The sequence below is a fragment of the Lepidochelys kempii genome, chromosome 10 (assembly GCF_965140285.1).
Source record: "Lepidochelys kempii isolate rLepKem1 chromosome 10, rLepKem1.hap1, whole genome shotgun sequence".
NCBI classification, from domain to species: domain Eukaryota; kingdom Metazoa; phylum Chordata; order Testudines; family Cheloniidae; genus Lepidochelys; species Lepidochelys kempii.
Window position 1 is genome coordinate 58360026 of NC_136389.1, and position 18183 is coordinate 58378208.

Genomic DNA, 18183 nt, shown 5'->3' on the forward strand with positions numbered 1-18183 from the left:
AAATAAAACACAGAACACTAAGATCAGCAATCTCATTACCAACATTTTCTACAAATTAAGTGATTATCAAAATCCCTTCCCTTTGTAATCTTCAGTAGATGGTACAGGAATAGTAAGATGGTTAGGAAAAAGTCTGTCTTTTCTTGATTAGGCAGATACCCCTATATGTTCATGAACTTTTTCAAACTGGATAAAACCAAACCAACAAAAATAGAAAGTTTCTTATATTTCCATCTGCTGACTGTTTTAAATAATTTGTCATAATACACAATATTAGTGTAATTAGAAAAACAAATTGAAAGAGGAATGCACATCTTCAAATGATATAGACAAGTCTGTTCAACGCAAATGCATTACAGACATTTGAATTACATTTATTCAGCAGGTTAAACTCCCACACCGCTGAAGTTTTATATGGCTACTATTGATCAATTCACTGCAACTCACTTTTCTGCATTCTAATGTTATAACCAAAGAGTGCCACCTTAGAAAACAGTTTGAAGCAATATTTCAAAGAGACTTGAGTAACGCAAGAGATGGTGAGAAATAACTGGTCCTATAACAATGGTTGAGTGAAGGGAAGGTGTGTAGGAAAACTATGGAAGTGAAAAAAAAATCTTTCTGAATTTCACTATTTTTGGTGACTTGAGAGAAAGTTAGACAACTATTACTCAAGACAGTTAAGTCCAAAAAAGTTTTACATCAGATATACATTGCACAATTGTTTTATGTACAAGTGATAAAATATATATTCTAGGGCTGCGGATTAATCGCAGTTAACTCATGCAATTAAATAAAAAAAATTAATCGCGATTAATAGCAGTTTTAATTGCACTGTTAAATAATAGAATAAAAATTGAAATTAAATATTTTTGGATGTTTTTCTACATTTTCAAATATATTGATTTCAATTACAACCCAGAATACAAAGTGTACATTGCTCACTTTATATTATTATTTTTATTACAAATATTTGCACTATAAAAATGATAAAACAGTATTTTTCAATTCACCTCATACAAGTACTGTAGTGCAATCTCTTTATTGTGAAAGTGCAACTTACAAATGTAGATTTGTTTGTTTGTTACATAACTGCACTCAAAAACAAAACAATGCAAAACTTTAGAGCCTACAAGTCCACTCAGTCCTACTTTTTTTCCGCCAATTGCTGAGACAAACAGGTTTGTTTACATTTACGGGAGATAATGCTACCCACTTCTTATTTACAATGTCACCAGAAAATGAGAACAGGCATTCGCATGGGACTTTTGTAGCCAGCACTGCAAGGTATCTGCATGCCAGATATGCTAAATATGTGTATGGCCCTTCATGCTTTGGCCACCATTCCGGAGGACATGCTTCCATGCTGATGACGCTTATTAAAAAAATAATGCATTAATTAAATTTGTGACAACTCCTTGGGGGAGAATTGTATGTCTCCAGCTCTATTTTATCTGCATTCTGCCATCTATAACATGAAATATTATTCTCAGATGATGACTCAGAACATGTTGTTCATTTTAAGAACACTTTCGCTGCCGATTTGACAAAATGCAAAGAAGGTACCGAAGTGAGATTTCTAAAGATAGCTACAACACTCAACCCAAGGTTTAAGAATCTGATTTGCCTTCCAAAATCTGAAAGGGATGAAGTATGGAGCATGCTTTCAGAAGTCTTAAAAGAGCAACACTCCAATGTGGAAACTACAGAACTCAAACCACCAAAAAAGAAAATCAACCTTGTGAGTATGGCATCTGACTCAGATGATGAAAATGAACATGCATTGGTCTGCACTGCTTTGGATTGTTATCTAGCAGAACCTGTCATCAGCATGGACATGTCCTCTGGAATGACGGCTGAAGCATGAAGGGACATATGAATTGTTAGCACACCTGGCATGTAAATATCTTCCAATGCCGGCTACAACAGTGCTATGCAAACACCTGTTCTCACTTTCAGGTGACTTTGTGAACAAGAAGCGGGCAGCATTATCTCCTGCAAGTGTAAACAAACTTGTTTGTCTGACCGATTGGGTGAACAAGAAACCGGACTGAGTGGACTTGTAAGCTCTAAAGTTTTACATTGTTTTATTTTTGAATGTAGTTATTGTTTGTACATAATTCTACATTTGTAAGTTCAACTTTCGTGATAAAGATATTGCACTACAGTACTTGTATTGGGTGAACTGAAAAATACTATTTCTTTTGTTTTTTGCAGTGCAAATATTTGTAACAAAAAATATAAAGTGAGCACGAACACTTTGTATTCTGTGTTAAAATTAAAATCAATATATTTGAAAATGTGGAAAACATACAAAAATATTTAAATAAATGTATTCTATTATTAATAGTGTGATTACTCGTGCAATTAATTGTGATTTTTTTAAATAGCTTGACAACCCTAATATATTCCATCTTTGAACCCTTGTACAAATGTATTTGATCCTTTATTTATTACAGCCATCTGGTTTTTATTTGTATAGTACATTAGTTCATTTTTTAAACAAGTACTGGATCACATTAAATGAAGTTGCAGATTTTATTCAGAAAGGCAAATAAAGGTGTAAATAAAGCTTCTAAAATGATACAATATGGACTGCAACTTGAGAAAAATACTTGAGAATATTTACATGCTTTAGAGATGTTCTTCAAACAGGAAGGATGATTTCTTTTTTTTTTTAAGGGGTCATTTCAAGGGTCTTTGAAAGGTAAAAAGGTTTTTGTGACAAGTTCAGTTATCCAACTACAAATATTAAAAAGAATATTTCATAACTTCTATGGATATGTCTACACAGGGATAAAAAAACCCACAGGTGTCCCAGGTCAGCTGACTCTGACTTACAGGGCTTGGGCTCCAAGGCTGAAAAAATTGTGTGTAGACATTTGGGCTCAGGCTGGAGCCTGCGCCCTGGGACCCTGTGAAGATTGTGAGTCCCAGAGCTTGGGATCCAGCCTGAATCCAAACATCTACACAGCAATTTTTAGCCCCACAGCTGACCCAGGCCAGCTACAGCCATGGCACGCGTCTTTTATCCCTGTGTAGATGTTCCCCATCAGACTAAAACTAAACATTTCTTAAACTATTTCAAAGCCAAAATTTATTTGATACCGGAGAACTGTTTCAAGCTTGAAGAAAATGTTTGCTACTATTTTTTTCTTTTGCTTTAAAAACTGCAATTTAATAGGTGTATATAAATCATGATTATCTTCAAATTGCAGATATTTTACTTTATAATAAGACAAACATTTTAATACACGATTTCCACCTCTAAGGCGAGAAAGTACTTCGGATTTTACTGATCCATCTAAGCAAGACCACTGCAATTGGCTAGTTCAAAAATAAACTGGTTCACATGAGCAAAGCCTAGCAAAGTACAAAATGGGATAAATAACTATGAGTTGCAGGAATATGGGGAAAGTCCCCCTCTAGGCACCTGTCAGTTAGAGGTCCAACTTACATAGATCTCGTGATTTTAATTATTTTGCAGTTACCCAAAAACAGCTCCGTAGAGGCCCATATATTACCATTGTTCAGGTAGTCTTTGGTATCAAGAGAGAAATGGGTGCCAATCTTGCATACAGTATTGAGAGGCAATGAGCAAACCACAAGAGCAAGGTGAGGTTTGACCATCATGTACTGTCAGTTGTGCTACTCCTGTGTAATAGCCATAATCTGGCTACTGAACTAAATGGAGCATCAGTATTTCCAGTATTCCATAACCTGTGTTCCTATGTAAATATTGTTTTTAATTTGAGACAGTGACAATCTGGAATTTGTGGTTTGTAACCAGTAAAACAAATGTACAGTTGATTTATGAGGTAGTCTTTGCATGTTTCTGGCAACAATATGTTAGAGAAGATGGTCATATAATAGATTAAATTGAAATTAATTCCTATCCTCTGTATTGTAATTTTCTTCCTGTCTTCTTTTATAAGAAAAGTGATCATGTCTTGCCCCCTCCCAAGCTAAAAGAAAATATTTAAATTGCAAATATTGCGCAATAGTTTAATCTGACATTGAATACTAACATGTTTTAATCTAATCTCCTTGAGGATGCACTGATCAAGGATCTGAATCTGGAAGCAAGACCCTTTCTTGAACTCAAGTCTTGTATATTAGTTGAATGCACTGCCATTCCGTTGGGTGTCATTTCTCATATATTTCTATTACAGCCTCTCATAACAACTCAAACTGATGTCATAAGGGGAGAGGTTTTAAGAATCCTGCAATTTCTTAAGAGTGATGTACACAGGCAACTCAATTCATCAGTCAGTAAAAACTGAATTTTTAAGCTGTTGATCTTGAAAACAGAAATAATGATGAGATTTGGTTGTAAGAGCATAGTCAATGATATAAGGATAGATATCTTGCACATAAGAAGTTTCTAGTTTATGTGATGAATCCATTTAAGTAATTGTGGCCTGCTTTTTGGGCCATGCTTGCTGAGAGTCTACAATACATTATACATTATTAAGCATAGATGTTTTTATCTGAATTGTGATGGACTGTTAAGAATTCATTGTTTACAAAATATGGAATTAAAAATGAATACAAAGACGAAGACAAACTGATATAGCAATGTTTTAGAAATATACATTTCAAGGGCTATAAAGCTAACAGTGAACATTACTATATATACTGCAGTAACAGCTGTTATCAGAAAGGGTATAGAAGAGAAGGGTTTAAAAAATTAGTCACAGGCACACAAGTGATACACCTCTACCTAGATATAACGCAGTCCTTGGGAGCCAAAAAATCTTACCACGTTATATCGAACTTGCTTTGGCCTCGAGCATTTCTGTTATTAGTAGTCACTTCCTGCCCCGACTGACGCCTCAAACCCCCCGATCCATCCAACTCCCTGCCCCCGCTCCCTGTTCCCTGACTGCCCCAACCCTATCCACACCCCCACCCCATGACAAGCCCCCCAGGACTCCCACGCCCTATCCAATGCCCCAGTTCCCTGTCCCCTGACTGCCCCGCCCCCAGAACCTCTGAACCATCCAACCCCGCCTGTTCCCTGTCCCCTGACTGCCCCCCGAGACCTTCTGCCCCTTATCCAACCCCTTGGCCCCGGCCCGGCACCCTTAACACACTGCTCAGAGCAGCGTGTCGGAGCCAGACACGCTGATGTGCTGATCCCCTGGAGCGCGCAGCCCCGTCCCCCAGAGCGCTGCTTTATCACATTATATCCGAATTAGTGTTATATCGGGTCATGTTATATCAGGGTAGAGGTGTATTTATTTTTAGTAGATGTTAAGCCTATTGAATAATTATGAAATATTAAATATTTATCCTGAATGTCTAAGACTTCATATATTCATAAGAATAAGAACATAAGAATGGCCCTACTGGGTCAGACCAAGGTCCATCTAATCCAGTATCCTGTTTTCCAACAGTGGCCAGTGCTAGGTGCCCCAGACGGAATGAACAGAACAGGTAATCATCAAATGATCCATCCTCTGTCGCTCATTCCCAGCTTCCCAGAGGCTAGGGACACCATTCCTGCCCATCCTGGCTAACAGCCATTGATGGACTTATCCTCCATGAATTTATCTAGTTCTTTTTTGAACCCTGTTATGGTCTTGGCCTTCACAACATATACACACAGTTTAGCCTTACACATAAAAGCCTCAAATGCAAGTTTTGATAATGGGATTGTTTCTCTGAAGAGCCATCTAATACTTTTCTGTTTATAGATAAATAATCTGATAAATGCAAGGACAATGAGCATAGGCTGTGGCACGTCAAGCTACAAGTAGTCTTAACATGAATATACTTTTTCCACATTTCTTCTAGCAGTTGCCTTTATGTATTGATTGGCAACGCACTTACTGGTTCTATTGGTTTGCACGACATTTCTAACAATTAATTCCATACACTGATTACTTGTTATAAAAGTGATTTATAAAAAATTTTTACAGTGTTTTCTGTTTTGTTTATACATTATAAAACCAATACGTAAATTTTGATCAGCCTAGAAAACTGAAAATTAAAACTACATTCTGTCTTAAAAAACTTAGTCCTGAAAAATTAACACATTAGGTCCGATCCAAAGCCCTTTTAAGTCAATGGAAATATTCCCATTGACTTCAATGAGCTCTGGATCAGGCCCTTTCAGTGTTACAAAAATACTATATATTGAGATGAACACACATAATTATTTTGGGAATAATATAGTTGAGTGCCTAGTTACAGTAACTATCAGACAACTGAGAGACTGCGTACTTGTTTTTTGAAAGTACTATAAACGTTTGATTTGATGGTCCTGATCTTTAAGACTAAAAATAGTACTATTACCAGACAAGCAAAAGTATTCGAATAATTTAAATTATATTCAGTGCCAAATGGCATTAATGTTGTGTGTGTCTAATCTCTCAGACACAAATAGCTCACTACTTTTACAAAGATAAATCTACTGATGCTTAAAAAGGAAAAATTGTAAGTGTTTCTATGACGTATATGTAGAATTTGGATAAATACTATGCAGATTTCTTAATACAGAAAGAAAATATCTTTTTAACCTACATAAAATCACCACAAAACACACTTGACAGTCCAGGCAGGAAATTAGTTTCCTGTTACTTTTCTGTAAAGCAAACAGAGTGTGTAAGCAGTCATATCAGAGGGAAACAGTCCAACTAAGATATCTTACCAGAGCCCCTCATTACAGTCCTGTTTTTCCTTGATTTGGGGGATTATCGTTTGCTGTACTTATTATCTGTGTAATGGAAAGCAGAGGCAAATCTCAAAAAAAAAAAATCACATCTTTAACAGTTTTAAAATACTATTGCACAATTAAAGGCCCGCAAAACCAAAAGCTGTTAGAAAGTTAAGGGTAAGGGACAGAAGAGATGAATGCTCAAGTGCAAATGTACAAAAAAAAAATCCAGTGCAACTTGTTATGTAAGTGATTAGGAAACTGTCTATACTCTTATGGAATTATCAATTTATTCTCCCCATTATTTTAGGCAATAATTGAAATTTTCTCACCAATTGCAATATATATATACACTATATAACATCTCTTTATGAACACAAGCAGAAGAAACATGCACAAAGAATACATCACAATACTCATTTAAACTTTTAACTTAATAAGCAATGTCAGGTAACAGAGTATGAAGTATCATCTACATTAGATTTTAATAATACAGTTTTCCATAGCAGGAATATTAAAGTTTGGCTAAAAGACTTAATTTATGCAAGCCTATATTCCTTACATGTTCCAAAATCTATTCATCAAATTAATGGTATTTTTTCTAAAATTATAATGTGTATAAATTTGAACAAATTATTAAAGGTCTGGATGTGACATCCAGAGTATTATAACTTTTATAAACAGACAAAACAAAATCCAATTCTTTGGAGAGGGAAACAATTTCTTTACTCTCTCATGTTAAACTGCTGACAAAGGCAATATTAGCTCCCGTCTTAAAACTGCTGTTGCTGTATTTTTTAATGTCTTCCTTTTAATGTGAATGATGTGACTGAAAACTAAAAATGCATTATTGACTGAAGAATGCTTGTTAATATCATACTTTTCTAGTCAGGGGTCATTTAATCCATGGACTAGTTAAAGTGACATTGTAGTTATCAACATGAAATTAAAATAAAATATCAAGAGATATCTATATATATTGCATAAAAGCACAATGTGAGGATATCAATAAGACCGATATTTTAATATTGCTTAACTCTCCAAACAATAACATACAACATTGCCCTATACGGTGACAGGGAACAAACAGTGCAAAGCTTGTGTTTTCCTCTACATTTTGTTCCTTTTTGTGTTCATATGTCAAGGACTCTGTTAATCAGGTGCAACAACCAGTCCAGGTGACATCTTTATTCTGTAGCCAGCGTTTTATAATAAATAAATAAATAAATAATCTGCTAGCATGTGTCCCCCTCAGTTGTGTCTAAACTACTTAAGTTTATCAGTGCAACTTGCACTATGGATAAACACCCAGTGCAGAGTGCAACATTGCAGAGAATCCATAGTATCCATCCTCTTTTGGGCGATCACAATTCACCATGTCTACAAACAACACTCGCTGAAAACTGTTGCACTCACACTGAACCGTAGGCAACTATCCCACAGCTCCTTGCAAATTTCTATTTACTGCTTCATCCAGTTTTCTATTTGTAAAATGTAAAGTGTCCAAATGTGTATACATATACAAGTTGAATAAAGTTTTCAGAAGACTGTAAGTGACCTAGGTGCCTAAGTACCCAAGTGACTTTTGAAAATGGAAACTGGATACTTTTGAAAGTTGTCTTTATGCAAAAATAGATATAAGCACTTATTTTACAAGTTAAATGAGCAGGCTTGAGGAAACTGGGGATTTGGTGAAACAGTTATCTCTCACTGGTGCAGCTCCAACCCCAACACAGTCAGACTGTTCTAGCACTGCAATGGAGCACACTGATCTGATGCAGAGTACAATGGTGGTGAGCTTTGCTTTGAGCATGAGCAATTGCCACAGTGCTAGTCAGGGATGCTGGAATAACTTGTGTAGTGGGAGTGCTGAAAACCAAACTGTGAACCCTGTATATAATGGAAACCACTTCTAGTCAGGGGTTGCAGCAGCACCCCTAGTATCCCTAGTTCCAGCACCTATGATTCCAGTACTCTGTGAGCTGCTGCAAGCTCTTTATGTGGACATGGGGTTGCTAGTGTATGCAACTGTGCATGCAAAGCTAAAATTTTTCTAATGTAGACAAGGCTATGAAATGCAAAAAGTCACCTCTGCAATGCACGTTAGCTGAACTAACCTAAGAAATTTAAATCCCACAGCTTCTTCTGCATTTTGGTCTCATATGACAACACAATATACTTTTATTGGTTGGAAAAAACAAGTTTTTCAGTAAATATTTATATTCAACTATGGAAGCACTGGTTACAACTCAACTCCATAGTTAAAGCTGAGTTCCATTTTGCACTTAAAGTGATTCAACCTCTATTTTTTATGAAAAACAGCATATCCTCCCCAAAACTTACAGAATTTACTTTTTGAGCGTTGGATTAATTGTCTGAGAATTTAAAATAAATCTATTAGAGTTAACAGTTAAAAACTGGGTCCTATAAAAAATTAGTATCTCTGTCTTTTCTTTATTCTGAACTATCTTAGCAGAATAAAGACACTTCCAAATTTCTATATTATTAAAATTAATGTTATATTTGAAGAAATTATGTTGAAATTAGGTTAAATTACTAACAATTGTATCTATTTATTATAGTTATGTAGGCTACAGCCAGGCTCAAATCAGCAGCTCAGGTAACTTAAGTGCATTGTGTCATCAGGTGTAATTGGAGACTAGCATATACTTCAGCCTTCTTTGAAATATAGTAAATCAATTGCATCTCAACCTCAAAATTCAAGAATGATGTTGAGTTCTGGGAACAACACAAACACTCAAGTACAAGAGTGCATACATGTAATGTACATGAATGCTTTATAGCAAGGTTGACATTTTTAAGTTACCAAAGCTATCAAGAATTGTTCTTCCAAAAAGATTTGCACAGCAAACTCTTGTACTAATAACTTACAAAAAGGTTAGCATTCCAATATTCCTGCAGCTTCAGGTTTGCGGAGATTACCCATTTTCTATAATTGTGATTTAAAGATGGCTAATCTGTACTAGCTATTAATAGCCAGGTCTCAAAATATAAGGCTTTGAGAACATGGGACCAAAACCAAGCCCAGGGTGCAACCTGAGGCCCGGATCTGAGGTAACCCAGAAGATAGAGCCCCTCTCACACAGTGCAGCAGTATGACTACCATCACTTCCCTCTTCTCCTGTCGGCTATTACTGTACTGCTGCTGTAAAGATCATTAAAACTTGCAGAGATTACACTAAATCCAACAGGAAGATACAATAGGACAGATGCAAGACCTTAAGGCAAAACTTCATAGTTGTGACTTTGTGTATTTGGCACATACAGAAAATAGTCTTGAAGGCCCACAGATGCCACAGAGTTGCTTGGGTTTTTAGCTAGGATTAGAGTCTAAACTTCATTTTGAACTTCCTGGATTGGAAGAGTAATGAGGTAGTGATTTAACCACTGCTTTTCAGAATGGACAGATTGCTGACTTTTTCAGGGGTATGATAACAAATGAAATAAATAATTTCTTCACTGAGGATCTTGCAAATGTTTCAACATGGCTAAGAGTCCTTCCTAAATAAAGAAGCACCATTTAAAATGTAGAGTGGTTGGGAAGGTCCAGAAACTAAGAGCCTTGGGACATTACAAAGTGGGCCAACTAGCTGGAAGTGAGGAGGCTTCAGTGATTTTGAAATACAAGAATCCTAGCCTGTATCTCTGAAACACCTTAAGGGTCAGATTTCTCAGAAAGGACAGAATTTAATTTCCCAACTTCGTCCTTGTTTACATGGGACAACAGGATCTGATTTCAGTAACTGTTCCTACTTGGTTTACCACCAAAGAGCAAGATTACTAAAAGTAATGTTTGGGTCTATTTCAAGGCCTGAACTTTATGTTTAGTTGATGAGACATTTTCAGCAAGGTCATTCATGGCTTTATAAAGTCTCCCTGAAAACATGTCCCTCCCTATACAGAAAGGACACAAGCTTGAATTAAGCAATGATTTAGTATCTTGTCCAAAAGCAAAGACATGGAGACTCTGCTTGACAATGCAAGGAAATCCATATAAAGGGTAGTACAAAAACAGTCTGAACTTGTATCATAGAGGTAAGAGCAGGATAAACTATAATGAATTGACCATTTGTGGAGAGATGAAGAAGCAGTTGTTTCAGGAGAAGCCAAGAGCTCTCCTTTCTACCATTTTATTAGGTACTTAGCTATGTAGAAAGAATGAACTGAGATGGTTAGATGGGTTGCCATAGACCTATAAGATTTTAAAAGGACTGAATCAACTCTTTCAAGTAGATTCTGGGGCTGGCTTTTACTTCAGTGGGATCCAAGCAGCCACCACAAACTATTTTAAGGACTGAGGACCAGCATTTCACATTAATATTGGGGAACTTATAAAGCTTGGCAGCATTAGCAGGAAAGGCAAATTCAATGTCATGAGCATCTTACAAAGATATTTTCTGACAGACACAGATGAACTGCATTCTTAGGTTTTTCTTCCTCTACTATAAGTTAGAGTTCCCTTGTAGCAATGTATAAGTAGAAGGTTTAATTCTATGCATTTTAGTAATAATTTCAGCATAAACAGGAAATTCATCCAGAAGTCATTAAGTCCTTCAGTACCTCTTACGACCTGGAAGACTCAACACCCTTATCATCATCATCCTCTACCAGGTTATCTCAGAGGATGAGAGAAAGGAAGGCACTTGGATGATTAACTCTTCATAGCTGTCCCCAATGAGATTTTCCTTATCGGACTTTGGCTGAGCTGAAATTGAGTTCATGCTCTTGGGAGGTGGGTACAACAAAAAATAGTGCTAGCCTTTGCAGTAGAAGCTGATTTCTTTGTCTTAATGGTAGGCTGAGTGAGAGGTCTTGTCTGTACCTCACTTCCTCAACTGAATTATCTATAGTGAAAACTAAATTGAGTAGAAGGAACAGAGGTGCATTGTGTCCCTTCTGGAAATTAGAAATAGACTGAGCAGAATTTCCTACCTCTTCTGTAGGTTTCTGTGCTGCCAAGACATGATTGTCAGAACTCCTAGCTGATCTTGAGGTAAAAGGTCCTGGAACAGCAGGAAGCTCCAAATCAGTGTCACCTGATGGTCTTAGAAGTCCTCAGAGCAACAGAGGCAAATAGACCCAGCAGCTGGGGGTTGAAGAGGCACTCTGCAAGTTAGACATTTCTTGTCCCCTTTTCTCATTTTATTTGTTGACTCAGAGTAACTTTTTTATTTTTCAGCCATGACAGAGCAAGGGTACTTTTACGATGTACTCTGAGCAAAAACTGGAGAATTTAGGAGACAGTATGTGACCAAGAATCCTTGAGGCCAAACTTTTTGGAGCTATTTGATTGATCTCTGTGTCACTTGCGTGACAAGAATGACTGACAAGCATTCCACACTGGTGTAGCAGAGACTGCAGAATGGAATAATATTTTAATATTTAATTTTCAAGACCTCTAGTGTATTTTCTTACTCATTTGTAGTATATTGGCAAGTTTAGCTTCATGCTCATTAAGTGGGAAACAACATAAAACTTAACGTGGAAACAATATAAGAAAGGTAGTGATTTTTGAACCTCAAATCCTATCTCCCCCAAAACCATTTGTAACATACTCTGTGCACTGGAAGCTAGCAATAATATCTATGTGTTGGGAAGAATGACAAAAGTTACATCCTCATTTTCAATTATACCAATTCAATCATGCATCCTCCAAGTCACAACAGCCTTAATTCTGCCACTGACTATATTGCATTTCAGCCAAAGAAATCCTGCTGTCTTAAATTATATTTAAATGTTTTGTTCATCTCATAATTATAGAGTAAACATTTCTATCACTTCTCAATTAGAACAGAAATCTGATGCGTGAAGCAGTGCTGGCTACAGCTCAATTACTACTGCCAAGATTTGGAGGTCAAGCATAAACATTAAGAGCAGATTGTGTTACTGAGTAGCAGATCAGTTATTTATTTGTATGACCATATTTTTTAGCATCTTGTATTTTGTTTCAATAGATTACTGAATCTCATACACAGTAGAAATAAATGTGGCCATGACAACAACAAAAATGACTTTGTGGTTAGTTTTCATTAGTATGGGGCCTTTTCGCTAATGTCTGCCCTCCTGCTTAGATCACCTCATTCACAGAACAATGCTTACCTTTTTCTCATTTTCTCCCAAAAGTCTCATTACTAAATAATTTGTTTGTTGATAATTTGGAAGTGAAGATGCTTTCCTGTCAAATTTTATATCATAAGAAATATATGACCTACATTAACTTCCTTTAAAGTCTCAAGGAGATTATAAATGTTCCAGCTGACTTATAAAGCTATACATTATATTGGCCCTTCTTGTTTTAAAAACAAGAACTAAATTTGCACTGTACTCTTCTAATCAAACCATCTTATGTTCCGTAGTGCCAGTTTAAATTTCTGGAAAAGTGAGTCGTTTAGTAAAGGACTTAACAATCTTTAGAGATCATCAGTATGAAAAAAAACCAAAACTGTAGTTTTAAAGACTATGGCCAAAGTTTTCAACATTATGTGCCTGAAGTTAAACATCTAAATCTACATAATGGCACATAAGTAACCAGAATATTCAGCACTTGTAACTCCTGTTGAAACCATGACACCCTAGTTTGAAATGTTTTGCATACAAGACATTCCAAGTCATGCTACTGTACTATTTACATTTATTTATACTAAGCACCAAGAAATTTACATTAAGGGAACTAAAACTGAAGCTGGACTGTACTGTACTATAGGCTCACTAACAGTAACCCACTGATATCCCACTGTTAATTATTGATTTCTGACTGAGCAAGTGTAAACAAGTATAATGCATCAAAATGCACCTTGTTCATTTATTTTTATAGCTATAGTTTAGCTTTAATTATTCACTGCGGTAGTTTTCTAGAAAATAATAAGCCTCAAATCTTGAAAAGTAACCCTTGAAAGTAACATCTGCTCTCCACCAAGATAAACAGAGACAAACATATATAACATAGTAAATGTATCAAATAGCATGCCATCTTTTGTCTAACTTACTTAATAAAAATTTGAGTCACATTTTTGAAGTAAAACATGCACAATCCATCTGCACATATCTAATTTATGTGCAGGACCTATATATCACATATGCCCATTGCCCAACTAATCAGCCATATGTATACATCAGCACCTGATTTGGACATGTGTATTAGGTATGTCTATGAATATTTTAATTATGCACAAACTGAATGTAACAGCATATTATAATTTTAAAGAGTTGTTCAGTGCACCATTATTGCCAGTATGTACAGTATTATAAGCAATTCATAAGGAATCTGCTCCCAATTAAGAAATCCTTAGAAATCAGAAGTTTTATTCATGAAGCTTTCTATCACATTTCCAAGTACCTACTGGGATCCTACATGGATGAATTATTGGTTCTACTGGGACAGCAATTTTATTAGCTCACTCAGTTTTAAAATGTGAAAACAAAATGTTGATTTGTAAATGTGCACATTAGACTTTAATAACCCATGCTGGGAAATTATTCAGTCACACTTCAATCAGAAAAAGTCATTTACTATTTATGTTATTTTAGATTGTTCATATTATGAAAAGCAAAAATTTAAAATGATGTAAAATGTACAGAAAATATACAGTAGAATCTCGCAAATTCACAGAAACGACTGGGGTGAGGGTCCTTAGTGAATTTGTAAAAAATAAGTAATTAAAACCAAGGATAACGCACCACAAAATGTACTTCGATAATTAAATAGGTATACTTTAAACTTAATTTATAAGAGTATTTAATTGTCTACAGTACTAACGAATTTTCAAATATTGAATAATATTCAATGTATGGAATAATACAAATATTTTGTATTGTTAAAACTTCTTTATTTTTGCAAGTCTGTTATTCAGGTGTTAAATCTCCATAGCAAAGTGGGGACAAGTTTATTAACAAGTCTAAATCCATGAGATTCTATTGTATTGCTAAATGTTTAACACAATTTTCAAAGTCGACAATACCTTTCATTTGCTGGATACCTATAAGTAGGATGAGAGTAAAATATACTGACAACATATGATATTTTTCAGATATTTTAAATTCAATTTAAAACCAGATTTGTTTTCAGTCTTAGAAATATATTTTTAGTAATAGGAACTCATTTCGTGTCCTAAACCATACTATATTATTGCTGGTCACTTAAAAAGGTGTTGTCTATAATCCCAGAGGCGCAGCATTTTCATGTATTAAAGTGATCTCACCATATAATCTATATTTAAGTGTGCTAAACTGGTAAAATACCCAGGATGAAAATTAAAAGCCAAGTTTTGAACTCTGATCCAAATACTGGTCTCTGGCTAAAAATAACACTGTTCCCATGTGCGGATAAGAGGACAGAATTTGGCCCATATTATATTTCACTAGTTTAAAAAAGTGACACTTCAGTCCATTCTGAACAGCAGCAATATCATAAGTGAATTTAATGCATTTTTACTATTTTAAATATTACTTTGTGTTATGATTGGCTGATTCTACTTGAAATATTGCTCTAAATCTCATTTATTTGTTGTTCAAAACAGTTGGTGCTTGTAGGACAGGTCCTTTTTATTTAAAAAGGCCACATTAAATATCCCCCTACACAACCACAACCACTCCCACCCTTCCTGCAATGTTTTGGTCCACGTTACAAACATCATTACAATGATCTACAAGGCTATATTGAAAGAAAGAAAGAAAGAAAGAAAGAAAGAAAGAAAGAAAGAAAGAAAGAAAGAAAGAAAGAAAGAAAGAAAGAAAGAAAGAAAGAAAGAAAGAAAGAAAGAAAGGAATAAAAGTAGCATCTAAAGTCTTCAATTTGCACAGCTTATTCAGGTCACTAATTATACAGTGCTCCATAAGGAATGAGTTATACAGAGTTTTTCACATTTTGAAAGTAACAGACCAGTAACAATGATGGAAACACTTGTCATTTCTTCAGACTTTTCATTGGGCATGAAGCCACATAAACGTAACTGGAGACCTGTAAGATCTCCTAGAATATTATGTTCTATTATGAGACCGTATCTTTGTAATCATAGGAATGTCTCACCTCATGGAAGAAATTACTATTTTTCTGCTTTAATTCTAGCAGCAAAAATTCTAAATATCTGTGGTCAACAAGAGTTATAGCACATACTGTCACCTCAGCAGTGATGACAAAGGCTGTTCACAGATGATATTTGTAGTCTGTGCACATTTGGGATGTGAATGGAGTCTTAAATTAACTAAATTTGACTATGATAAAGTTTTGAGGCACAAATTCCTCTTTTCCTTCCCACAACAGAGGAGAGGCTTATAGGAAGAGATTAAAATTCTGCAGAAGATCTTGCTTCCCAACTCCAGTTCCATCCAGACTTCTACCCAGTATTCAGAGTCTTCCCCTCCACCCCCCAACAAGTTCACGAATGGCCTATTTTAGCTTCCTCCCTTGTTGTCTTAGACTGCAGAATACAACTCCTGTAACTATTGGTTGTTGCTGTATTCCACATTAACTTAATTCAAAGCATGTCTTTTTTTCTGAAAAGTTAGTAAAAAAGGTGACTAGAGACAAACAAGCTTACAAGTAAAAAGTTATTCAAAGTGTCAGACCTACAAATTCAATCTAAAAGTCAAGTTGGCTTTTTCAACTACTTCACTAGTACGACAAAATTGGAAAAAAATTACCTTATCACTAACATTAAAAAGTAGTAAATAAAAAGTGGCAAGTTCATTTTTGTAAGTAATGTTGCATTTTGGGGACAGTATGGTAATAATTAGTAAAACTGTTTGAGTTCTAAACAAACAAACAAACACACACTGATAAAAAGGAGATTCCGCCAGTCAAATTCTGCCCTCAATCACATTGTCCAACATCATTGTACATTTAACCTGTACTCCAGCTTATGGTTTCTGGTCTAGAAGAGACACACTAACTTAAATACAATGTAGTAAAAAAATTAGCAATTATTAGCACTATTTACAAGGCACAATAAATACACATGAATTAAAAAAGAAGGCTCCTTTACTAAAATCTGGCTAATGCACAACTGCAAAGCTTTAATATAGAAAGGTAAAACTTTCTAAAATTCACACTCATGTTGAGAGAACTTAGCTAGAGTTCCATGTCAGAATTTTCAGCTTCATCAACCACCCAGGGGTTGGTTAACTTCTGTCATTCTGAACTTTTGTCTCCAAAGACCTGGTCACTCCTCTCTCCCAAGAGGGCTGACTGAGTTCAAAGTTGACAGTGCCCCTTTCTGGATAACCCTATATGGTTAATTCAATCACAGCAGCCTTTTAGGATTTGTAAAGTTGTCTTAAAAGCAATGGTGCTCCACGAGTGCCTTTGAACCTGAATGAGACAGATCCTTCCATCCATGGAGCTGGTGAGCCCTACAGTCACTGAGTCTTAGTCTACCTCTGGTTTCCCATGGGAACCTTGTTTGACTGGTTACAAATTTAATGTCAACCTCTTTCCTCACGTCACAAAAAGGCCAATAAAAGTGGTTTACCTTCCACTCTATGTAATTGCTTTGTAGGACATAAAGAGTTTACCCTTTCCTACACACAAAGAAATTTCAAATCCCTATCATTTTAATTTCAAGAGAAGATGTCAGACAAGAGTCCTCTCATCTCTGAAGTTCATTGGCTTTTCCACAATTTTAGATGCTGCTAACTAATCAGAGGTGGCCATATCCCAGGCACTGTTTCCACAATTTTCTGCAAATATAAACAGTTAGGCTGTTGTCATACCTAGCACTGAACTCATTTACCCTGTCATTAGCTACGTGCTAGTCAAGTTGTCTACACATAAAGAGCTTGTCTAGTCTAGGATAAAAGATGTATTTTTAAAAAGTTACCTCAAACATTTTAACTAACATCTTTTAAAAACTCTAGTATAGACAGGTCAAGTTAACTCCTGGGGGAATTCTGTGCCACTGTGCATGTGCAGAATTCATGTCCCTCACAGAATTATTTTTCTCTCCATAGAAAATACACAATGCTGGAGAGTCACTGCAGTTATGGCTTTTGCCCACCAGGGGATGCTGTGGCACCAAACAGAGGGCAACCAGCTCACCAGCCATAGCAGCAAGCAGTTGATAGGCTGGTGGAGGAGAGTCTGTATTCCTCACACTGCCCTGCCCACGGGGCCAGGTGAGGAGGCACAGGAGGAGCAGGGCATATGGGGCTGCTGCGGAGGGTCACACACTGGGGTTCAAAAGGGCTAAATGGCACTGGTGGGTGCAGGGACACATGGTGTTAGGGGGATGCATGGGGAGAGGGTGGCTGAGTGGGGGTGCAGGGACACATGAGGATGAGGGAGGCACTGCAAGTACACAGGAGGACAGGGGCAGATGTGCCTGACTGAATGGGAGAGGCTAAGGGTCAGCCAGCATCTGTATGGGGGAGGGTCCCCAACTCCCTAACAATCCCTCCCTCCCCAAAAGCCCCCTATTCCATACTTCTCCCACCCACACTCAACAACCCTCCTGGTTCACTCCCAGGCTTCTTCCCAACAAGTACTTCCCTCTCCCTCAGCTCCTCCA

General features: G+C 36.3%; 1 protein-coding gene across 8 annotated transcripts in view; it reads right to left on the reverse strand.

Moving 5' to 3' along the window:
• Nucleotides 1-18183, reverse strand: part of MINDY2 (MINDY lysine 48 deubiquitinase 2) — a 117461-nt gene that overhangs the window by 40152 nt on the left and 59126 nt on the right. The gene's annotated exons all lie outside the window — the stretch shown is intronic.